Here is a 26,043-nt window from a genome sequence, read left to right as displayed (position 1 = left end):
AGGCAGTCCCGCAGCTAGACTCTGTATTACAGAGTGATTAGCACAGAGTGGGCCCTTGTAACAGGAATCAAATCACGTTTCACTGAGACCCCAAGTGACGACAAATACCGCATGCCGAAGTAAGGTGTGAGACCACCACAGAGAGTGGGGGACTGCAAAAAGGAAGGCGGGGGGAAGGTCATGCAACTCTCAAACCCACCGCTCTCTCAGGCTTGGAGCTAAGGGGAGGAGCTAAGGGAGGAGCTAAGGGAGAGAGTGATTGCTGAGAGCCCCCTCCTCAACCACGTCCAAGGGGGCAAGTCCAAGGGGCTTGGCCCCTGACTGCAAAGCCACGAGGCGGTAGGCCTCAACAGTACCGCTCAGGAACACGGCGGGTTAGCCCCTGACTCAGGCCCGGGGAGCCTACCTGAGCTGGCTGGCCGGCCGCTGGACCAGCCAAGCAAGGAGAGGCAGCAGCTCGAGGAGGGGCCACTCTGCCAGCATTTGTCAAGAAAGCAAGAGCGTTTCCGCGACGACCGAAAGTAGAGTGCTAGTGAGGACCGGGTGTGGCGGAGAGAGAGCGGAGGCAAAAGGTGGTCATGGATCCGGATCAAAGGGGCCTCGCGAAGGGTTTGGGAATCTCAGCATAAAGCCGCTGGAGAATTACTTCCGGGTGACCAGGGGCCGTGGGGCCATGACCAAGGAGAGGCAACAGAGATGTTTCACCCACCTGAAGAGCTGTAAGTGGTACGAATTTGGGACTGGACTAGGGGAGGGGAAGTCCCACCAACTCACAAAAGGACACAAGAGACAAAGTTAGCTTTCCACGCCTGTCAAGCCCAGAAGGTGATGCACATCGCTTTGTTTCACTCAGACTTTCCTTCCGCAAACGTTCACGAGGCGTCTGTGATTGCCGAGCATTCTTTTCCAAGCTTGGGGTATATCCGGGAACAAAACAAAGTTCGTGCCTTACAGGTTAGCAGGAGGAGATGGAAAGCAAACAATGAACACAGCAAATAAGTAAAATATAAAGTATGTGAGAAAGTGATGAGTTCCAAGGGGAAAAGGTAATTATTAACAAGAACCTGTGGCGCAGCCATTTTTAAACTTTTTTTTTTTTTTAACATTTATTCATTTTTTTGAGCGACACAGAGAGAGTGTGAGTGGGGGAGGGACAGAGAGAGAGGGAGACGCAGAATCGGAAGCAGGCTCCAGGCTCTGAGCCGTCAGCACAGAGCCCGACGCGGGGCTGGAACTCACCAGCATTGAGATCACGACCTGGGCCGAAGTCGGACGCTCAACCGACTGAGCCACCCAGGCGCCCCATGGAGCAGCCATTTTTAATCATGAGAAGTCAGCTTTCCTGCTTCTCTGACCTCTGCCTGCCCTGAACTGCAAACCCTGGAGTTCTCAACACCTAGGTAGCTACCTGGGGTGGAGCCCTAGAAGCCCCAGGTAGAGACGGAGAGATGTAGGCCCACACCCACCGTGAGCCTCACCAACACCACCGCCAGGCCCGGGCAATTTCCTAGGCTCCTGAAGACCAGAGCTGCAGAAAGGAAAAACAACACCTTTAGAGAAGGGTCAAGCTTTGATATCATATCAACCTGAACCTGTTAATTACTGAGTTGTCTGGTCAGCTGAAAGTGACCAGAAAAACTCGAAAAATGACCGGAAAAGCTTCTAGCTCTTTCCCCTAGAGCAGGAGATAAGACCAAGCCCACAGAGAAGTTTAAGGGACAATAAGAGAGAAAAATGATGCCGCCCAGGATTACATTCCAGGATTCCAACACGTTCACTATTGTAGTTACACCCTCATTAATGACAGCCATTTTTTAATGTAATACTCACAGGCTACTTTAGAATCACTCCTTAGTACTATAGTACTAGGTACTACTGTATACATTAAAAATACTGAAGTTTAGGGGCGCCTGGGTGGCTCAGTCAATTGAGTGTCCGACTTCAGCTCAGGTCATGATCTCACCATTCGTAAGTTCGAGCCCCTCATCAGGCTCTGTGCTGACAGCTCAGAGCCTAGAGCCTGCTTCTAATTCTGTGTCTCCCTCGCTCTCTGCCCCTCCCCCACTCATGCTCTGTCTCTCTTTCTTTCTGTCTCTCTCTCTCTCTCAAAAATACATAAACGTTTAAAAAAAAAATTTTAAATACTGAAGTTTAGGGGCACCTGGCTAGCTCAGTCGGTTAAACATCTAACACTTGATTTCGGCTCAGGTCACGATCTCACAGTTCGTGGGTTCAAGCCCTGCATCGGGCTCTGCACCAACAGTGTGGATCCTGCTTGGGATTCTCTCTCCCTCTCTCTCTCTCTCTCTCTGCCCATCCCCTGCTTGCACACTTTCTCTCGCTCGCTCGCTCTATCAAAATACAAATAAATAAATAAACTTTTTAAAAAAATACTGAAGCTTACTTACGCCACAAAAAATCGGAAGAGCTTAACATGAGATCTAAAGATCTCAAGATATAGAGAGCTTCTTTTTAGACTCTAAATGCAGACATCTGGGAAGAACTAAATTTACCTAAAAGAAACAAATATATATTTGAGGAATACCTATGTACTGGTATCCAGAGCTTCTGTGTCAAAATACCACACACCGAGTGTCTTCAAGCAACAGAGATCTGTTCTCTCCCAGTTCTGAGGGCTAGAAATCCAAAATCAAGGTTCCTCGGAGCCACACTCCTTCTGACATCTAGCAAGGCAAGCGTCCTTCCCTACCTCTCCCGAGCTCCTGGTGGTGACCTTCAGGCCTTGACATTCCTTGGCCTGTAGCCTCAGCAAGGTAGTCTCTGTCTCACCATCATGACAAGGCCCTCTCCCTCTGTGTGTGTGTGTCCTCCCCTGCCCTTATAAGGACACCAGTCATGCTGGTGGTGTCCATCCTTGTGCAGGATGACTTCATCTAAACTAATTACAGCCCCGAGAACCTATTTCTAAATCAGGTCACATTCTGAGGTCCTGGGCGTGAGGACTTCAATACACCTTTTGGGGGACACAATTCAACCCGTCCCCACCTACAAGGCCACTTCTTAATTACTATATGAACTAGAAAATTTAGCCAGAGACTCAAATATAATACACTTGCAAGAATACTCCATTTGGGGCCTTTATGTTCTCAAGACATTCAGTGAGTGAATGCTGTGGTAGCCGGATATTTGCACTGTATTCCTGTGGAAGGAAGGCAGCAACCCTGAGGAGATGACTCTCCAGAGGCATCCAGGACATTTACCTGGGCACCAAGGCTATGAGGAATGACAGCTTCCTACCGTTGTTCACTCCACACATGGTCCTCGCTGGCTGCGGTCCGCACCCCAACAGTCCACCCAGAAGGCGCGATCTGGACCCTCCTTGAGACACCAGTAGCTTTCTGGTCATCACTTAGCAATGTGTTCAGTTGTTCCCACATTCCCCTATGAGCCCTACCTTCAATCGACCGGATTCTCTGATGCCACTGATTAGCACGGTATCACACGAAGTCACTCTCTGCTCAGAATAACCGAGTCACATGGCATCCACCTACACTACATCTCTTTAAAGCATCCAGTCTCCAAAACAGCCTCTTGATCTAGGGCACCTGGGTGGTTCAGTCATTTGCGCTTTCCGACTTCAGCTCAGATCGTGATCTCACAGTTTGTGAGTTCAAGCCCCACATTTGGCTCTGTGCCTGGAGCCACCTTCAGATTCTGTGTCTCTCTCTCTCTCTCTCTCTCTCTCTCTCTGCCACTCCCCCGCTTGTGTGCTAGCACTCTCTCCCTCTCTCTCAAAAATAAATAAACATTTAAAAATTTAAAATATATATATATCCTCTTGATGAAGTTGGGGGCCCCACTTTGGTTAAGCTCTACCGGAATTGGTTATATAATCTGGGGAGGGTGCATGGGGGGCAAAAATGAAACTTTGGGGCCCTTGTTCAAAGATGAGCGATAATTTCAAGACCACATTAGCAGAGCATCAAACCCAGCATGAGGCCCTTCTGGCCATGGCGTTGTGACTGCTGAGGTCACACACCCCTGAGACCCGCCCTGAGCTCCACCCACCCCCCTACCTCCCCAGAACTGATCTCTCTTGACCTCCAAGAAACTTCCTGAGCAATACAGCTTCTGAGTTGGGTGGAAGTGTTGACGTCAGCTTCATTGTGAAACCACGTTTATTCAGGTACAACTCATCACTTATTTGTGTCTCTGTCTTTTGATTCCAGGCATGCAGGTTCTGAGCAGAGAAGCCTGACTCTGACTTCCTCCAGATGGGCACCAGGCACCAGTCCCCCGGGGACCTGGTGGATCCTCACCTCTACCAGCAAGGCCTTCCCCAGCCTCCAGCCCTCAGGGCCCCAGGGAAGGGCACGCACGCCCCCCATTTGCACATTCAATACAGAGAATGTTCTTCACATCCACCAAGATCTATTCAGGCCCCATGTGACCACATCTCCACCAGAAACACAGATTTTATAGTTTTTTTAAATTTTTTTTTTAATGTTTATTTACTTTTGAGAGAGAAACAGAGACAGAGCGTGAGTGGAGGAGGGGCAGAGAGAGAGAGGGAGACGCAGACTCCAGGATCTGAGCTGTCAGCACGGAGCCTGACGTGAGACTTGAACTCACAAGTGGTGAGGAGATCATGACCTGAGCTGAAGTCGGACACCTACGCGACTGAGCCACCCAGGCGCCCCCAGATTTTGTTTTTTAATGTGAAGTCTCCTAATTCTGAAATGTTGACAACTAAACAAAAGTTTAGGAGAAGTGCAAATAGAACGAAAGACGCCTGCCAGCCTGAAAGCTGCAGCTGGCCGACTTTGTCTGGCCTGAGATTAGCTGTGCAGGACCCGCTCTGCCCTGGAGATGCTTCCCAGGTCCCACCACCCCAAAGGCCCCTCCGTAAGGCTGCACCGGCTTCCCCCACTGCCACGCCCGGGCTGCAGGAGGTGTGGATGTTACAGGTGCATAGCGAGCATCTTAGGATGTCCGGCTGCTCCCTCAGGCTGTGGGGTGCTGGCGGGAAAGCCAGGAGGAGAAGGTGAGGGGGTGAGGCCCGCTCGGTCCTAGCAGTCAGGGGCGAAGGCGGTCCCCGCTGAAACCTGCTGGCCTGGGTAGTGGGGGGCAGTGGTGAGAAGGGGTGGTGCATGGAACAAGAGCATGGGAGAGAAGAGAGAAGAGGAGAAAACCTGGAAAGGGTGCCCTAGGGTGCGAGGTCTCAAAGGAGAGAGACCAACAGGACAAACCCACCCACTCCGGGCTTTCGCCCAAGCCTGTCCTTCAGTGTCCCGGCCACGGCAGAGAAGGGGTCTCAAGAACAGCCTTTGGGCCGCAGGTAGGTGGATTGCCCGCCTGGAGAACAGTGTTCCCTTGCAGCCGTTCCCTAGAGAGCAGCAGGGACAGGACTCCTGACCGAGTTGGCGTGCTAGCCGGAGGGCCCCCGGGTGTCACCCAGGGTAACCAGCACAGAACACTCTTCTACGCTGGCAGCCTCCAGGAGGAGCAAACACTTGTAGAATTTGTTCATACTCTCACTGTGGGTTTCTGTTTGATGAATTCCGCGTTCCCAGGAAGTGCCGGTGGCAGTTTCAATAACACGATAGCTCTTGTTGAGGTGCAGTTGGGGTGGGATGGGGGGTGACCACTTTGCCAGGCACCTGAGTGACACCAGGAATAGGAAAAGGCAGTTGGCACCATTCTGTCCCAGGCTGTGCCTCAAGGAGCCGGCCTGAGCGTGCTAGCCCTGGGGAGTGGGGAACGGAGGGCGGGGGGCCAGGGGGACAAAGAGCTGACCCTGCCCCTCTAACCCAGACCGTGGGGCCTAGGACATTATGACAGAGAGGTTAGAGCGATGTCCAGGTGGGCCGGGACTTGACCATGATCCTCAGAGAAGATCTGAGCTTCCAAGGAGGGCGGAAAGGACCAGAACCTTCTGTGGCCCCTTGGACCCCGGGGCTCAGATAAGTTACCAGGACTGCTTTGGACCACCTAAGGCCACTGTCAATGGACACTTAGCCAAGTTTGACCTGATCATTCTAAGTGAGCATCAGTAGATTAAAACCCTAAGCGATTTGAGGTAAGCAGTAACCGACGTTGTACGTGTGCTTATAGTAAATTATTGATATCTTTCCCCAAAATCTATCTGTGCCAGACAGAGTCAAGTGCAAATTTGGCAACTTTGGGATTTTGCAGATTCACTCAAAGTAGACGAGGGATATTTTCTTGCCTAAATTAGCCGGTATGGTTTGAACACTGAATACATTAACCATACAGATTTTAACTTTCATTTCTCTCTAAATGGTATAGATCCATAGCAAATGTTTAAATTAGGGATGGCTTGTGTTTATAAACATTTTGTAGGAAACACGCATACACTTAAAGTATCTGTTTCAGTTTTTATCTTCCTAAAGTAATAGAATTAATCCTTACAGCATTTCACAAAATGTTTTCCACACTCCTTGCCTCTAAAGCAATGCAGAATTTCCACTAATTAACTAAGTGCTTCGAATGCACTGTTCAGAATTGTAAAGATCCATTTTATAATTGTGCCCATGTGCAGGTAAGAGTGTGGAGAAGGAAGAAAGTAGAGAAAGGGAAAACAGGAGAGGGGGAAGATTCAGTGTCTCAGGCAGGTGACTTCCCCAGTCAGCCAGAGCTACCTTCTGCAACAGATAGGAGTGGGCCAGGCCACCTTTCTCAAGGCCAGAGAGAAGAAGTCCATGACCTGATTCGAGCTGTGTTTGTCTCCAGGTGGACTTTTCAAGGAGATATTCTGCCATGTCGGCATGCAAGGCCAATCTTGGGCAGGTTAGCTTTGATGGGTTCACCTGCTCATTCAGGTAATGGTGTCGAAGAGGTCCCCCACATTGGGTCAGTGGGTGGCCCTGAGTCCTGATGGCAGTAATGATGCCTGAGGCATCTCTCACCTGAGAGAAGCGTGAGGGTGGTTAAGTGGAGGGAACAAAGAAGTCTTGGATGAAGCAGGTAGGGGGGAGTATGCAGTTCCAGGGGTCCAGGCACAACTGAAGCAAGAAACTGAAGCAAGAAACTAATCTGTCTATGCTGAGCATTTGAGCGAACCATGGTGATTTTTTCCTCACACCATCAATTTTTGCTTCTCCTATACAAAGGGTCATACTCTACATATTGCTAAAAATAGAACTGAAAAGACTATGGATTCACAAAGAACTGGTAAAAATCAAACTGCATATACCATGTGTATTATTTATTGCTGCACAGAAAATTACCTAAAAACTTAGCAGCTTAAAACAAATAGAGCATTTATCATCTCCCACAGATTGTGGAGGTCAGGATTTGGGGAGCAACTTGGCTGGGCTGATCTAGCTCCAGTCTTTCCCGAATTAAAGACAAGATGTCAGTTGAGGCTGCAGTCATCTGAAAGCTTGGCCAGGAATGGAGCGTCTACTTCCAAGAGGGTTCACTCACGTCACTGCCGGGTTGGTGCTGGCTGTTGGCAGGAGGCCTCAATTCATGGCCACATGGGCCTCTCCAAAGGATTTGTCCAGGTCCTCACTACCGGGAGGCTGGCTTCCCCCAGAGCAAGCAATCGAATACAGCAAGGTGGAAACCAGAATGTCTTTTATAATCTAGCCCGGGAAGTTACACCTCATCACTTTTGCAATATTCTATTGCTTAACATGGGATTGCTGGCCGGGGTACCTCACTGGCTCAGTCCATGGAGCATGCGATTCTTGATTTCGGGGTGGTGAGTTCAAGCCCCACATTGGATGTACAGTTTACTTCAAAATCAAGCATATAAACATGGGATTGTTCCCTTATTTAGTGTGGGAGAGGACAGCACAAAAGCATAGATACCAGGAGGCAAGGACCCTTGGAGGCCATCTTGGAGGATGGCTGCCATACCATGGAAAGAATTCAATTAACACAAATGCCTTCTTGAGGAAAAATGATCACTTGGAATCCTCAGAAAATTCTGTTCAGGTTTCAATTCCAACCTGCATTCAAACCAGGAACACTTGTAGCAAGAGTGACCAAACTCCACTTTCCTTTCAGCTTCCTGCCCACCCGTGAGAGAAGAGGCCTGAGGCTCCGTTAATGCTCGAATGTGAAATTTGCAGGGGAAAAAGGCAGGAACACCATCCTTCTCTTTCCTTTCAATGTGCTGGAACGTCTATCACCACATGCTTGAAAAGTACCACCAGGATAAAGGGCTGCTCTTAATCAATAAATCAAAGCTAAGAAATAATTGAAATCTATTGAAACTCAGCTGTAATATGAAAACCAAAGGAGCAAACCAAAAACCAAAGGAGAGGCGATAGCATCAAATCAGAGAAATGAAAGCAGATGGGGGAATGAAGAAAAAAATGTTCTGATGTTAACAAAGTCACTTTCACTCAGTATGATTGGGAATTCTAAGCCATGGTGGCCAAAGTGAGAAGGGGTAACATTATTATATTCTGTTAAGTAGCAGTGCATTCGAGGAAATTTTCAATTAGTTACAACTCACATCTACAACTCCACAATTCTGTGCAATGCACTGGTGCTCATTATCTACAGACGGGATCTAAAGACAAAGAAAACATGGTCCCAGTGCTCAGGGAGTTTATACTGCATGGAGAAAGATACACACACACACAAATAAGTGAAACATGAGTGCCCAAAGGGAAGTATAGGCAAGGAATTATGGGAGTGTTTAATGAAGATGACCCAAGAAAGGCTTCCCAAAAGAGGTAGCAAATGAGTGGGACATTGCAGGACACATGGGATGTAGATACGAAGGACCAAGGGGGAGAGGGAATGGGAAATAGAGTGATTCTGATGGAAGAGCCTGAACAATGAAACAGGTTGGAAAAGGCAGGATTGGTTTGGAGAAACAATCTAGCTTGTCACTAGAGTAAAAGGTTGGAAGTAGTCAGGGTAGAGGGTTGTCCTTGACGGGAGAAGAGAGTGAGCAGGTACACTGGGATTAGACCTTGAAGGGACATTAGTGCCATGAATGCCATTTATTCAAAAGCAATGGAAAACAGATTGACGATCTTCAAATCCCAGCTCTGTCACTTACAAGTTGTGTGAACTTGAACGAGTTACTTAAACTCTCTGTACCTCAATCTCTTCACCTGCAAAGGGGGATAATAACAGTACCTACCTCATAGGTTATGAGGTTCGGTGACTTCATATATGTAAAGCCCTACAGCAGAGCCTGGAACAATGGTCATCATCCTCACTATCATTTGTTCAGGGAACGACAGCAGCTCTGTGAATGGAAAGTAGGGACAGATTTGTGGAATGTTGCAACAGTAGAATGGAAAAGACTGATGATCTATCGGATGCGAAATTATGAAGTGAGGGGAGTCCAAGTACGTGGTTAAATTTACATTCCCAGGTGAACTAAGAGGACGGAGCTTGTACCGGTCATGCATGATAAACACAGTTGAGCTGAAGAAACAAATTAAAGCCTCCGAATCCTAGGCTTAATACAGTAATGAATTCTTTCTCACCTGGGAGACATCCCCTACCCTGGTTGATGGGAGGCTTTGTTCCAATCAGTCTTCCAGGGACCTGATGGGACCCCCACCATCCTAGAGGTCTGCCTCTGAAATAGTAGCCTCCTTGGTCACTGTGACAGGGGATAAGATTGGTGTCACCCACAGACCAGAACTACCGCATGGTGCCATCTAACTACGGGTCCACGGGGCTTTCAGGGGAAATTATATAGATATTCAGTGAGCAGTCAATGCCTTTGCCGCAGAACAAACGAACATGGGTTTGAACAAGGAAATAATAAACTTGATTTTGGATGTTCTATTAGTCCACTAGGGCTGTTGTAAGAAAACGCCAGAGACTGGATGGTTTAAACAATGGAAATTTATTTTCTCACTGTTGTAGAGGCTCGAAGCCAAAGGTCAAGGTGCTGGTAGCTCTGTTTTCCCCTGAGACCTCTCTCCTCAGCTTACAAATGGCCTCCTTCTTTCCGTGTCCTCACTTGGTCTTTCCTCCGTGCCCATCCCTGGTGTCTCTGTGTGTGTCCAAGTTTTCTCTTCCTACAAGAACACCAGTCAGGTTGGATTAAAACTCACCCACCAGCTTCATTTTCACCTAATCAGCTTTTTAAAGGCTCTATCTCCAAACACAGTCATAGTCTGAGGAATAGGGTGTTCGAGCTTCAATATATGAATGGTCAGGGTGGGAGGCACAATTCAGCCCATAACACAGGCGCTGAGCTTGACCTAACTGAAGCAATCATCTAGCGTTTGTTTTAAGAATAAACATTTTTGTCAGGTGTTGAGAAGTTTTGCCCTAAGCCAAATGAGTGCATTCAACCCAAGGAGCAGTGATCATCAATGTTACTTCTGTTCAGTTTTTGACAGAGGCCACAAGTTACGTACCCTAACCATGAAACAAAAGGGAAAATTCCTGTTAGGTAAAGAAAGAAAAATCTGACCTCTGGAATATGCAAATGTTAATAAAGAATGGAACTCATTCACAGCTGGGAAATAAGTAAAGAAATTGAGGCCACACTGATGATTCTAATTAAAAGAAAATTAATCTCCAGGTCACACAGTAAACACTGATGGAAGGCAACGCGTCCATGTTTATTTCCTTACGGCTTTCATTAACCCATGATTGGAATCTCTGTCAGGGATTTGCAGTGTCTCAGTCTACAAGCTGCCAACATTTGAAAGCACAGTTTAAAATTCAATCATGCAAAGTAAGCAAAAAAACAGACAGCTGACGGAATGTCTCTCCCTTCCTTCCCGTGTTTCAGATTCACAGAAAAATAGCCAGTAACTAGAATGACCAGAAAAGGTGCCTTGTGAACCTTCGGTTGAAACTCCAGGCAGGTAAGATGCTCCCTCACCATCCTACTTTATGAAAACCAGGCAAATGCACTGGATATGTTGTGAGCTACAATTCTAAAACACGGTCTAAGGCCAAGGTGGTTCTTTTGCAGATGTCGTTCCATGACTGGCTCTTAAAGACGCTGCAAAATCTCCTCCAACAGCCTCTATCTCTGCCCCTACATCTCAGCCCTGCGTTCTCTGACCTTGTACTTGGTCCACGTATATAGGTTGCCCCCTGCATTTTAGGGGAATATACCTTCCACATTTTATGTCTCTCAATGCCTCCACTCAAGACTGAACATAGCTGGCCCACAGGAAATCCATATTACTGCAACATTGGGCGATAGTTTACATGTTATACTGTGCTTTCCAATAGTCACTCAGTTAAATTACCCCTGACCCCAGAAGTTTAACCAAAATCATCTTTTTTTCCCCTAACCAGCAAGTGGGACAGGAAATCAAAGCTGGGCGAAGAGCCAGGAAGGTCCTGCTGGACACTGGCTCCTTGGGTGTGCCTTCCTGTGGTATTTGTGGAGAAATGTTCTGTGTTGTAGGTCCAACATCACCCCCAGATCTCCAGGCACCACTAAATACACACAGTCACGCTATAGCACGTCGTAAACACTTGCTTATGGGGGACGAAGAGCAGTACTGAATGTCCAAGAACTCACCTCCCAGAAGGTTACAGGTGAAGAAGTCATGGCAGAAAGGAGAGGGAATCACATCACAACTGCTGCTAGACTTGGAGAACAAGCAAGAGCCAAATTTGGTACTTGTTATAAACCCTCAGATCCCACCTAGACACCTGCTTTTCTGTTGGTTGAGAATCAGCAGACCATGTGACTTCTCCTGTCCCCCTTGGTCTCTGGGCAGTGATGTTCCCCCGGAGGACTGGCAGAAGAGACTGAAAGGAGAGAGACAGTCAGGAGGCCATTTGTGGCTGTAACCCAGGCCAGAGGAGATGAACAAAAGAAGTCACTTCAGAGAAGAGAAAAAAGACGGCAGACCAGGGAAGAGAAAAGAGAGGGCAGAGCTGCAGATAGGAAGGGGTGGACTCGGAACTTCACAACTGATTGACTGTGGGAAGGGAGTGAAAGACAGAGGAGAGAAAAGCATCAGAGATGACGCCCTCCCAGCCCTGGCCCTATGCACTCTAGTCACATAGACTAACCAGGCAAGAGGGCAAGATTTCAGTGTTGATTTCCGTCGCGGGTTATATTGCAAGTTATATTTCAGGTTCCTATGGGAAGATTCTTAAAGGTAATAAAGTAAATGGACCCTCGGTTCAGAAGAGAAGCTGACATGGTAATTTCAAGATGGGAATCATACAGACATCCAGGCTGTGGATAGGATCTCAGAGAGAATAGGTGCCGTGCGAGGAACCACCATGCAATGGCGTTCAGAAGTGAGGTGTGTTGATAGATCTTCAACTGGAACTTTGTGTTGTTTTCTTTCAGCTCTGGGCAAATAGATTAAGAAGACTTTACTGTACTAAGATTACTACTAAGAAGAAACAAAATTCAAGGCTGAAGTCAATGTCTAAATATTTTCATTCTCCATCTTTCTGACCAAAACACTGTCCCAGGGAATAACCTGTGTGGTGTTACTGCTTCACCATTTGTATGGGACATCTCTTATTTACGACTTTGGCCCCCCTCGACTTCACTTCTCTTTTCTTTCAGCCTTCACTGGGCACTCACCAACAGCTCCTGTCATTCCCACTTATACCTCAAGGCTCTTCACTGCCCGCACCAGCGCCTCTCTGTGGACACAGAGCGGGATGCCTCGGGAACCCACTTGGTGCCCACAAATCTCCAACCTGGAAGATGTGAGAGTGAGCATCTTACAGGCAAACCTATGGCCTACAGGGAACAGAACTTGGCAGGCAATCCTTCCACTTTCTTCCCCCGATGACCAGTCTTCAGATTCATTGCATATGGCTCCTCAGGGGGTCCGGCATGATCCTGCCACCCGGAATCAGTGATTGCAGATAATTGCTGCAGGCAACTCAGTTGCACAACATTCCTTCTTTCCTGGAGCTCACACTCCCCAGCGAAATCTTCAATGAGCCTGTCTTCTGCAGAACCCAGGCTAAGACACAATGGAAACAAACAAGTAAAGAAATAAAACCGTCAACCTGCTTTTAAATATTCAACTATGTGAGGAAAAGAAAGAAGAAAACATACTTTTTGGAATCCATAGTACTAACTCATACGAAGCAGATCAAATCATTTCCAGCAGAGTAACAAACAGAGATACGCAAACATGATTTATTTCATGTTCTAAAATTCGTGATTTCAGAATGTACATATTGCCCAATGACCCCCTTTATAAAATATTAAGATATCTTTAATCGTTTTCAGGGATTTGCTCATCTAATATTCCATTCACTGTTCAATGATACAGTAAATATACCCTCCTTTTCCTTCCCTTGCTGTCATGTTTACAATAATTATCTATGCTCTATTTTTCTTTCTCTGTTAATTTCCTCTTTCCTCTGACTGGTCATACTGAGAGCCAACAGCTTGCGCCAAGTCCCTGGAAATAGGATCCAGGTAATCGTTTACTTTGAGGGCCCTGGCCAGAAGCCCACCAGTCAAGCTCTAGCCCCTGGCCCTTTGGGAAAGAAACAGATGAGTTAGAAACCCAGGAACCAGGAGGAGCAATCATCAACCAGCCCTGGGCTAGGCCCTGACCTGTCCAAGAAAGTAGAAAAAAGACTTCTGAGCAGAGGGAGGCACATCAGGACCCATTGGTGACAGAAAGTTCACATTCATTCATTCTACAGATGTTACCGCATACTATGTCCTAGGATATGTCCTTTCAGCTTGGTAAGGGCGACAATCGTTGACGGGCAACCTCATGTGTTTGTGGGTTTTATCATCTTGTGAGGCCACAAGATGTTGCTTTCCATGGCCAGGAATTCCAAGAAGATATAAGACCAATAAGATGATTATTCCCAGGGTTGTTGTAGACTCCAGCTTCTTGCACTCCGCCCTTCAGACTCGCCCTCCACCTGTTGGCCACATCAGTCAACCTGGCCTGAGGCTACTCAGCTCACTCACACAGAGGCGGGAGTCAGCCCAGAGTGATGTCCTGATGCAGATCCTGTTTGCCGGGATCCCTTGGTGAGCCCGCACCTGGTCTCGAAGGTATTGTCTGGGGATGAGAGCCTCTGTAATCCACTGTGGAGATCTACGGTCCCACCCTGGGAAACTACCAATTCCCATGTGTTCTTTTCCACCGGCCTGCCACTGTCCTGTCCCCTGGAATCAGTGACTTTCAGACTTTTCTTATCTTGACCCACAGAAAGAAAAATATTTTACATAGTGTTAATTAAGGAAACTTTTTATCGACCTAATTATGAACACATCTCAGAGTTATGTTTACAATCTTGCTGTTCAAATAACAAAAGGCCTGTAGTAAACCATTCAAAGATTTATTTGTGGTGGAGCTGTTTTATGGAAAAACAAAGTAGCTATTGTTAGACTAACAAGTAAAAAAAAGAAAGAAAGAAAGAAAGAAAGAAAGACAGGAAAACCTTGATTTGCAAGCATAATTTGTTCCAGAAACATGCTTGTAATCCAAAGCACTTGTATATCAAAGTGAATTTCAAGAACCATTGGCTCAGTTGTTGTCATGTGACATTTGACATCATGTACTCCTTGTATTGCAAGACATGGCTCGTTTATCAAGTTAAAATTTATTAGAAATGTTTGTTAATCTAGCAGAACACTTGCAGAACAAGTTACTCACAGTCCAGGGTTTTACTATATTTGGATAAAGGTCACTAGATTCTTAACTGATACTGACAGTCAGTTGGGTGAGTAGGTAACCTATTTCCTTGAGCAAGACTTAATCCCATTAACTTCAGAAAATCTTCAATGCTTTAGCAGGAATGTTAGTTTCTTCCCAGAAAGAAGATTCCATCACTCAGTGCCCGGGACAATTTTCTCTTTACAGTTATAACCCAGAAAACACTTGGCATGTATCATTGGAACAGAAGTCTGCAGATAACAATTCTTGCCCTTACCGAGCTGAAAAAATTCGAGTGTTCCTCTTAGGTTCTATTTCCTCACAAAAATTTTTTCTTACTTTACAACACACTGGTGGTTCCCAATCTGCAGTATGAAAAATGTTGCTGGGGACTATTCTGCTTGTGTGCCAAAGGGAAAAAAAAATGCCAGAGGCTGGCTTTATGATGTTGTGATTTACTTACAAGAATGATAGCGTTTGAAACTGTCGTTGTTCTCATATCACATAAAGGGTTAGTATCCAAAATCTATAAACAACTTATCAAACTCAACACCCAAAAAACAAGTAATCCAGTGAAGAAATGGGCAAAAGACATGAATAGACACTTCCAAAGAAGACAGCCAGATGGCTAAGAGACACATGAAAAGATGCTCAACATCACTCATCATCAGGGAAATACAAATCAAGACCACCACAAGATACTATCTCACACCAGTCAGAATGGCTAAAATTAATAATCCAGGCAACAACAGATGTTGGCAAGGGTGTGGAGAAAGAGGATCTCTTTTGCACTGCTGGTGGGAACGCAAACTGGTACAGCCACTCTGGAAAAGAGTATGGAGGTTCCTCAAAAAATTAAAAATAGAACTACCCTACAACCCAGCAATTGCACTACCAGGAATTTATCCAAGGGATACAGTTGTGCTGTTTCGAAGGGGCACATGCACCCCCATGTTTATAGCAGCAGTATCGACAATAGCCAAAGTATGGAAAGAGCCCAAATGTCCATTGACAGATGAATGGATAAAGAACATATGGTGTATATATATACAATAGAGTACTTCTTGGCAATCAAAAAGAATGAAATCTTGCCATTTGCAACAACGTGGATAAAACTAGAGGGTATTATGCTAAGCCAAATTAGTCAGAGAAAGACAAATATCATATGACTTCACGCATATGTGGAATTTAAGATACAAAACAGATGAACATAAGGGAAGGGAAGCAAAAAAAATATAAAAACAGGGAGGGGGACAAAACAGAAGAGACTCTTAAAATTAAAGAACAAACTGAGGGTTGCTGGAGGGGTTGTGGGTGGGAGGGATGGGCTAAATGGGGAAGGGGCGTTGAGGGAGACACTTGTTGGGATGAGCACTGGGTGTTCTACGTAGGGGATGAATCCCTGGAATCTACTCCTGAGATCATTATTGCACTAGCTTGGATGCTAACTTGGATGTAAATTAAAAAATAAAAAAAATTTTTAATTTTTAAAAGTTCTTTTAAATTAAAAAAAAAAAAAGAAATTGTCGTTGTCCTGTGGAAGCCTTCACTTGAATGTTTTATGTTTCTTATTACTTGTCAAGGTCAAAATGCCTCTCAGGAAACATCTGAAATTATATCATAGAAACCAATATTAAAGGATAAGAGGAGCACCTGGGTGGCTCAGTCGGTTGAGCATCCACTCTTGGTTTTGGCTCAGGTCACAATCTCACAGTCTGTGAGATCGAGCCCAACATCAGGCTCTGTGCTGACACCGCAGAGCCTGCTTAAGATTCTCTGTCTCTTCCCCCTCTCTCTCTGCCCCTCCCCTGCTTGCACTCTCTTTCTCTCTCAAAATAAATGAACTTTTTTTTTAATATACGAAATTTACTGTCAAATTGGTTTCCATACACCACCCAGTGCTCCTCCCAGCAGGTGCCCTCCTCAATGCCCATCCCCCACCCTGCCCTCCCTCCCACCCCCCATCCGCCCTCAGTTTGTTCTCAGTAATAAACTTTAAATAAATAAATATAAAGATGAAAAGGTTCATAGCAGACTTACTTACAATAGCTGAAAACCAGAAATAGCCCAAATGTCCATCACCAGTAGAATGGCTACTATAGGCTGCCGAATCCTGGTAAACAAAGGAATACTCCTTACTCCATTAAAAACAAAACAAAACAAAAAACGAACAAACTCCCGGCACACACAGCCAGAATAACTCTCATAATCATTATGAAAACAAATTAAGCCAGACACAAATGAGAACCCCGTGTACAATTCTATTCATGTGAAGTTACAATATAGGCAAAAACAAATCAGTGGTGACGGAAATGGCAACCTCTGCAGGGAAGGGGTGTTGGCTTGGAAGGGGCATGACGAACCCTTCCAAGCGCTGGACACATCGATCCTAACCTGGGTAGTGGCTACATGGAGATAAACACGTGTAAAATGTTGTACTTCTGTATATTAAATGCCCCCCAAATTAAAAAACACAAAGAATATGCTCTAAGGAAATTCGCCTTAAAGGCAACTTTTTAGGAGCGAGAAGATGATCAATTTCTAAGTTTCATTAACAGCGTCTCACACTGCGTGATGCCACGTGCCTTTGCACCACACCTTGCCTGTAGTGCCATCACATAAATATGCTTGGGCTTTTATTGCCCTGTCCCATCCTCACCAAAACTCTGGGCAGTGCAAAGAGTTGCGCATTATCCTTCTGCTTTTATAAACAAATTAAGGCTTACAAAGATGGAGAGACTCATTCAAAATGGCACAATTCACTCATGACCAGCCAGAACTGGTCCTTAGTCACCTGAATCCAAATGATTGGTGGGTAGCAATTATCTGGTAGTTATGGTGAATATGAATAAAAAAAAAAAAAAAAACCTCATTTTAAGTGGAGTGGGCAAGCCCTGAAGGCGGAACTTTCCAGCACTGCCACTTGCCCAGACCCCAGCAGAAGAAGCCTACCTTACATTTTCCAGCTGGAAGAAAGAAGAGTTTCTCCTGACCCAACAACAACCCAGCCAATGAGAAGTCGCCACAACCCCCAAGCTCCTGCTCTCCTCCAATGGACTTTCCTTCCAAACAGACCCTCCCGACTATCTAGAAAAGCAACCCCCTCTCCTTTGTTCTCCAGACTTGCCTGTGGGTTACCATAGTTTGCTTGTCCTGATTTGCAATTCCTCTGTTAATCCTGAATAAATGCATTTTGCTGGCAAACCAACTGGCTGTTTTATTTTTAAGGTTGTCACTGTACATAAAGCTACCACATATTACACATCTATTACATGCAAGGAACATGTTTCCATTGTCATTGTTGGTTTATTCCTCTCAACAAACTTATGGGCATATTTATCACTGCTTTACAGTGGACGTAACAGATGGACAGAGACTGGGTAACCTGCCCAAGGTCACACAGCAGGTAAATGGGAGGCCTGGGATGATTCAAATCCAGCTCTGCCTGACTTCAAAGTCTGAGTGTAAATAGCAATGCTCCTGCCTCTGTTAGGACACTCCTGCTTCCTCTACCAGGTTTTAACAGGAAGCAATTTTCCTTAAAGGCATGCAACTGTGTCCCATCTCAAACCTGTGGAGCCCCAGTTCTCCAGCCCGTGTATATAACTATCACCTAGTAGATCTCTGGTGTTTGGATCCCAAGAAAAGAAATCCCTCTTGATGCAGCATGAAAATGTCGACAGGGTTGGAAGGAACAGAGAATTTAAGAAGGCGACACTCTTGGGGGCGCCTGGATGATTCAGTCAGTTACGCATCCAACTCTTGATTTCAGCTCAGGTCATGATCTCACAGTTCATGGGCTCAAGCCCCATGTCAGGCTCTGCACTGACACCATAGAGTGTGCATGGGATTCTTTCTCTCCCTTTCTCTCTACCCTTCCCCTGCTTGCTCTCTCTCTCTCTCAAACATAAATTAACATTAAAAAAACAAAAAAAAAGCAACGCTCTTGTCAACATTTAAGTAAACCTGTTTATTTGTACAAAATTAGAGAAAAAGTATTCCATGTTCCCATACAGGTAGTAGCAACTAAATTGTTAAATGCAAATTTCACCTCCATAAAAGATTATTTATGTGTTAAAGATGGAGCCTACACTTTAGGTGGTTTGAGGTGAGACTTTTCCATGTGCTGCTCAAATATCATTCACCTGGCTCCTGTAGTTCACCCAAATCATGGCAGAAGCCTCCCCTCAGCTCTCTGGGATTTGTCGGTGAGAAACAGAGAAGCTCTTGACCTTCAGGAGCTGGCCTGACATGCACAGCTAGACCCCGATGTTCTTCAGTTGAACATAAGCAATTCCACAGAACATCAATACCAGACAAAGCCATTGTGCGACCAAGATGGATCAAGTCGAAACCTAAAACACCTCATAGTCATCTGAACACAGACAAAAATAAGAACATTGCTTAAAAAAAAATGACCCCCATCTTCCTGTCCCTGGTAATATGAATGACTGCCACTTCCTTACCAGTCACAGCTCCAGCCTCCTCTGTTCTTTTTGCCTCCTCCATAAAAATTACTAAGATACCCAACCACAGGGGCACCTGGATGGCCCAGTCGGTTGAGCATCTGACTTCAGCTTAGGTCATGATCTCGTGGTCCTTGAGATTGAGCCCCACATCGGGCTGTTGTCAGCACAGAGCCTGCTTCAGAAACTCTGTCCCCCTCTCTCCCTGCCCCTCCCTCTCTCTCTCTCTCAAAACTAAAAACTTAAATAAAAAAAAAAAACCAGAATTTTCCCCATTTAGTGACAACATCCAATGCAGAGCAAAGCTACTCTTCATCAAACCCTCCCAAAAAGCACTGAATGCAAGACCAAATGCTATCCTTCCTTTCTCACGCTCTCTTACTGAGACGCCTCAAGATTTCCATGGCATGTGTCCTCCCCACCAATGAGTAACAAACCCAACCTGTTCAACCACAGGTGAGTTCCTGGGGGTCTTTGGCTAAAGAGTGGCGTCATCGCCTACCTGCCTTCCCATTCCAACATCATTGCAAAGAATAATAAATTTAGAAAACGAGATGAAACATTTTTCAGTATACATTGATTAATCCTTCTTTAGAGACTGAGACTTCTATGTAACTACAGTATAAACCAATGTCAAAGGGTGTCAATGAGCCAGCAAGTGCTCTTATCTATTAACAACCTTAAGGAGCCACCTATTTAAGCAGGTCCCACTTCCGCCTTTTATGTTATGTAAGGCTCAACATAAGATGAAGGGAAAAGAGGGATGATAAAGAGTGCTCCTATCTGGAAGTCAGACCTCAAGGAGGGGCATGCACAAAGCCTAACCCAAGAAATAGAAGGAGGTAAATTGTAGGTCCCCCACTATCCCAGGCATGAACGCAGCAGTGAGCCAGGTGGACAAGGTTTCTGCTCACTGGAGGCTGACATTCTCATGAAGGGACAGATAATCAAGAGGCAAACAAATAAACAGGATAATTTCAGAAAATGAGATTAGGGGATAATAAGAGAGAGGCTCCCTTACGTGGGGTGGGCTCATAAATGATCAGTTCTAAATAGCTAGAGAGTTCTTAAAAGATGATGAACTGTATCTTTTCCTTATGATGCATAGATGCTGGACTTCTGCACCAGACTTCTGGAAATTTCTGTGAGGAATTCTAGATAACATAACAACACTTTTAAAAGTGTTTTTAGGGGCGCCTGGGTGGCTCAGTCGGTTGAGCGTCCGACTTCAGCTCAGGTCACGATCTCACGGTCCGTGAGTTCGAGCCCCACGTCAGGCTCTGGGCTGATGGCTCGGAGCCTGGAGGCTGCTTCCGATTCTATGTCTCCCTTTCTCTCTGCCCCTCTCCCGTTCATGCTCTGTCTCTCTCTGTCTCAAAAATAAATAAACGTTTAAAAAAAAGTGTTTTTAAAGTGATAAAGTCATCTTATCTTACCACATGAGGAGTTGGAGCTGGTTGCCAAGTGGGAGCTCAGCTGGTGACCAACCAGGGACCCAGTCTGACTGAGCACAGTTTTAAATGCATGTTATTCATCTCTCATCCCTCCTCAGAATGACTATGGATGATGACACTGAAGCACACTAATATTCAACTTCCAGATAACACTTGATCGTACTATAAGATTGCTCACCCTGTGGGAAAAAACCAACACTTAGGAACACAATTGATTTGGTCATGATCATCTGGGTCATATTTTTCCACAAATTTGCTCAGAATCACTTCATCTAGTTCTTCAGAATTCCAGTGTGGAAGGTCGGTGTGACTGGGGAGACAAAGCTGCCATAGCGAGAACAGTGGCTATTTGTGTGTGTTTAAAGTCTATGCCCTACCAGGCAATTCCCTCGTGCTTAACGTGTAAACTCTTCACAAAAAGAGGGTTGTTCGGCTTCCAAATACTAAGAGTGAAGCAGGGTCCAGAGGAAACCACCACTGAGAAGCAGTGATGGGGTCAGAAGAATCCATCATTCAGCATCATACCGAGTTGCCTCACAATGTCTCTGACCTTTGTAACTTCTTTCTCATGCAGAGTTCTTTTCTCAGCAGTGGCCACTGCAGCCTGAAGCAGCCTACAATCAATTACATTGATAACATCATCATTCGCAGTAAGCAGGGGAAGGTAGACTTCTGCAGTCCCCCTAACTCCAGAACATTATCCACAGCCTGCACACCACTTCTTCCAGCCATCTATGGACAAGCTGAAAGCTTCCAGTGTCTCCCCATTGACCAAAATGGAATTCAAAAACCTCCAGATCTTGGATTAGAACTTCATTCCAAATAACTTTCTCCCAGTCCATATCAGGCCTCCTTTGGCCCAGGCTTTCTTCTCTTATTGAGCCCTGCGCTATCTCATTCTGTGCCTTGGTCCTTGATGTTCTCCCCGCCAAAGACGTCCCACCAGGTTGATGTGGCCAAATCCCACTTGCAATTCTTCAAGACCTAGTTCTCAGGCCTCCTTCTCCCCAAGCCTTCCCCATACTGCCCCAGCTGAGACGGATCCCCTTCTCTGAGTCCCATGGCACTGGCTCTGAACCTCCATCTCCTACTTCTCACCACCTGCCTCTGTTAGGTAATTTAACTCCCCTACTGGACCCAGCTTCTCCAAGTCTAATTCCTATATGCTTCATCCAGAGGAAACAGTGCAGTTAGTTCCTTCCTAGGCATGGAGGAGTATTTAATAAATACTGAATAAATGGGAGACTGTAAAGTCATTGCATATGATAAGACACATGACACTGAAATGATGTGTCTGTGTTCTCTCTTTACTGTTTCTTCCTTTCTTTGTTTGTTTTGCTTCTTTATTTGTGGTTGCCTTCCTTCTAAACTAAAGAAGCCTCTGTTCTCAGAGCTTCACCTTTAAAGTCCACCTGTTCCAAGAAATCTGTTTCCTTTTCTCCCTGCCTTAGTTCCATATAAAATAGCAATCTTTGACTAGAATGGATAAAAATACGAGGAATGCAAGGGCCACAATTCAGGAAGGAGATGTGATTGTACCAGGGTATGTCAAGATGCCATGAACTTCACTAAGAGTTTACAAGTATGTTGAAGACCATGGTAGGATTCACATCAACTCTAATCTGGTCTTCCCACCATTGAATATCAGAGACCCCCTGTTACTCCGCATGCTGTTATCTTTTGTTAGTTCAGGTGACATAGAGTCAGGCTGCTCTTCTCACCTGGCCTCAGGGCTGTTCTCTCCCCAGTTCCCTAAGATTCAACTATCACCACACCACCTCCCCCTCATCGTTTTTTGTTGTTGTTGCCCAGGAAGCACTAGCTAAACAAACACAGAACATACATAGAGATTCCAGATGTTCTTATGGCCATGGTTCCTGATCTCTGGGACATGGCCCTCCACTTCTGAGCTTGCGCTTGGAGCTCCCCACTCCCCACTCCCTTCCGCTAGCCCTTTCTTCCATCACAGCCCCTGTTCCTGAGACAATCAAGTGGAACAGCCGTGACCCCCTCTATCAAGTGGGCAATCCTTTGTCCATTTCTACTTAAGGAAAAATCATTATTAATGAATTCAGGGTTTTCAGATGGGGGGATTCAATTTGTTATTAGAAATAATCACCCGGTACCTCATCAAGATAAAAAGCTTCTGCACTGCAAAGGAAACAATCAATGAAACTAAAAGGCAACCGACAGAATGGGAGAAGATATTTGCAAATGACATGTCGGATAAAGGGTTAGTCTCCAAAATCTATAAAGAACTTACCAAACTCAACACCCAAAAAACTAAATAATCCAGTGAAGAAATGGGCAAAAGACGCGAACAGACACTTTTCCAAAGAAGACATCCAGATGGCCAACAGATACATGAAAAGATGCTCAACGTCACTCATCATCAAGGAAATACAAATCAAAACCACACTGAGATACCACCTCACACCAGTCAGAGTGGCTAAAATTAATAATTCAGGAAACAACAGATGCTGGTGAGGATGTGGAGAAATGGGAACCCTCTTGCACTGTTGGTGGGAATGCAAACTGGTGCAGCCACTCTGGAAAACAGTGTGGAGATTCCTCAAAAAATTAAAAATAGAGCTACCTTACGACCCAGCAATAGCACTACTAGGAATTTACCCAAAGGATACCGGAGTGCTGATTCATAGGGGCACATGTACCCCAATGTTTATAGCAGCACTTTCAACAATAGCCAAATTATGGAAAGAGACCAAATGTCCATCAACTGATGAATGGATAAAGTAGATGTGGTTTACATATACAATGGAATACTACTTGGTAATAAGAAAGAATGAAATCCTGCCATTTGCAACAACGTGGATGGAACTGGAGGGTATTATGCTAAGTGAAATAAGTCAGTCAGAGAAAGACAGATATCACAGGTTTTCACTCATATGTGGAACTTGAGAGACTTAACAGAAGACCATGGGGGAAGGAAGGGAAAAAATATTTTCCAACAGAGAGAAAGGCAAACTATAAGAGACTCTTTTTTTTTTAAACCATAAGAGACTCTTAAATACAGAGAAGAAACTGAGGGTTGATTAGATGTTAGCCAATTTGACAATTAATTATACAAAAGACAAAGAAAGAAAGAAAGAAAGAAAGAAAGAAAGAAAGAAAGAAAGAAAGAAAAAAGAAAGAAAGAAAGAAAGGAAGAAAGAAAGAATCACCCAGCTGTTACAGGGATGCCTGGGTGGCCCAGTCAGTTAAGCATCCGACTCTTGAGCTTGGCTCAGGTTATGATCTCACGGTTCATGAGTTTGAACCCCACATCGGGCTCTACACTGATTGTTTGGAGCCTACTTAGGATTCTGTCTCTCTTTCTCTCTATCCCTCTCCCACTTGTGCACATGCGCAAGCTCTGTCTTAAAATAAATAAATAAACTTTTAAAAAATTTTTAAAAAAAGAAGAGAAAAAAAGAAAGAATCACCCAGCTGATACACACTGGCTACAGGGAAGCGATTCCTGGGATCTTCTACTCCAGGAAGCTTTTTAAACTGGTAGAATTTCATTTCTCTGGAACAATTAGATATGTCTGTCCAAAGCCAGGGAAATAAAGGAACCAGTTGTTCAAAGTCTCCCCGCTTCTCAGCAACCACCATTTATGTTGACAGTTTTCTCTTATTTATTTGAATATCCATTCCATCTAGCCCAAGGAAGTGTCTTCTTCACCACTAATTTGTCATAACATGCGTCAAAGCTGTTGGGAGTATCCCAACAGAAACACCTTTAAGAAACCACGGGTCACACAGCCATGGATTCACTGTGGCAGAGGGGCCAGTGGGTGGGCCGGCAGTTACTGAGGAAGCCGTTTTTACCTGGAAGGCTTCCAGGGAATCAGGCAGAACAGTGCAAAAGTGGGAGACCATCCCAAGAAGGGGAGGGGCTACCTAATCACCCCAACGTGGGCTACACGTTGAACTTTCCACCAGGCTGAAAGAACACAGGAGCTCTGTACCCAGCGAGCCCATCGTCTCCCTTGGGAGCAAACATTTGGACATTGCTTTAGAGCAATTAGCTGTAGGAACAATAAATTTTAAAAAGAGAGACAGCTTCTGTAGCCTAAAAGTTAAAAGCTCACATAGTCTCGTCTTGAATTCTGGCTCCAGCACTCAACCCCTTGTCTCAGTTATTCAACCTCAGAAAGTTTCATTATCCTGATTTACAAGTAAGAATAAAACAGCACCCACCTGACAGCATTGACGTGGGGTTTGAAGAAGAGGAATCCGTGTGGAATACTTAGCCCAGTTGCCTGCACATAGTCGGGGCTAAAACAAAGGGCTGTTATATTGTCACAATTGTTGCAATTGTTATTTTGTCATGTCTATGATGCTCCCTGAAAGTTCCAGCTTTTTTTTCTGGGGGGGGGGGGGGTGGGGAGGGGGGAAGTAGAGAGAAAAAGAGGATTTGTCCTTGGACTGAACTGGGAAAGTAGCAATGGATTAAGTTCAATCAAAGCGGCCACGCATGCTCATACAGAGGCCACTGATGTCTCAGTCCTTACGCCCCACGGCTGGACTTTTGGGGGACTAATTATGTTACAGTGTGACCAGAGGAAAACCTGGACAATAGTCCCAAACCTTTAAAGAGTTTTCTAAGCCTTTTCTTCTCCTTAACTGTCAAGTTTTAAAACAATACCATGACTGTAATCGAGAACCACATTAAAAGACTTGAATTGGGGCGCCTGGGTGGCTCAGTCGGTGAAGCGGCCGACTTCGGCTCAGGTCATGATCTCGCGGTCCGTGAGTTCGAGCCCCGCGTCGGGCTCTGGGCTGACTGCTCAGAGCCTGGAGCCTGTTTCAGATTCTGTGTCTCCCTCTCTCTGACCCTCCCCTGTTCATGCTCTGTCTCTCCCTGTCTCAAAAATAAACAAAACGTTAAAAATAAATAAATAATAAATAAATAAATAAATAAATAAATAAATAAATAAAAGACTTGAATTAAACTAGACCTCAGAGTCTCAGTGAATAACCTAACTTTACATTTACCCCTCTGAGATGCACGCAAGCCTTGGTTGGAGCAGCTGTCTCCTTTCCAAGGTAAGCAATAAACCCAGCTTTGTCTCATAAGAAAAACAAAACAAACTTAAAACAAAAAAACCACAACAGTTGGGTGTGCATTGACTCCAGGACATATCCCTCCTTGTTTCTCAGACTGAAGAGAGTCAGAGTGTCACAGACTCCTGAAATGCCCCTCTTGGGACCTTGTAAAAAATATTTCCACATTCCGCATCATTTTTGACAGTTTAACTATGAAGTGTGTGGGCAGATTGAAATAGAGACCCAAAACTGGTTGGTTTCCAAAGAAAATTACCGTAAATTGGAAACCTGAATATAGCTATTCATCCTTGGGCCTTGGGATATGAATGAATCATTAATTAGGGCCAGGAAAAAAAAAAAAAAATGGTGCTGTCTCAGACAGGATGGCAAAAAGGAAGGACTTTCCCTAACCAGTGTGAGTTCCTTACAGGCAGGGACCTTGGCTGGTGCCCGGCCCAGATCCAGACACATGCCAGATGATCCACAAATGGGGAATGAATGAAAACCAGATTGTTGTCAAAAGATTGG

The 26,043-nt window shown here is 45.3% G+C and overlaps 1 long non-coding RNA gene across 2 annotated transcripts; it reads right to left on the bottom strand.

The window, feature by feature from the left end:
* Nucleotides 1-9,834: 9,834 nt before the first annotated feature.
* Nucleotides 9,835-24,735, bottom strand: LOC131515039 (uncharacterized). Of its 2 annotated transcripts, none has more exons than XR_009263396.1 (5): nucleotides 24,667-24,735; nucleotides 12,488-12,878; nucleotides 11,959-12,246; nucleotides 11,459-11,528; nucleotides 9,835-9,986 (listed from the first exon to the last, which is right to left on the bottom strand). It is a non-coding gene; the product is annotated as an uncharacterized LOC131515039 (long non-coding RNA). The 2 variants fall into 2 exon arrangements; XR_009263395.1 differs by lacking the exon at nucleotides 24,667-24,735 and adding an exon at nucleotides 20,446-20,639.
* Nucleotides 24,736-26,043: the final 1,308 nt, after the last annotated feature.

This window comes from Neofelis nebulosa, chromosome 6 (assembly GCF_028018385.1).
Source record: "Neofelis nebulosa isolate mNeoNeb1 chromosome 6, mNeoNeb1.pri, whole genome shotgun sequence".
NCBI lineage: Eukaryota > Metazoa > Chordata > Mammalia > Carnivora > Felidae > Neofelis > Neofelis nebulosa.
This window is presented reverse-complemented; position numbering and strand designations above follow the sequence as displayed.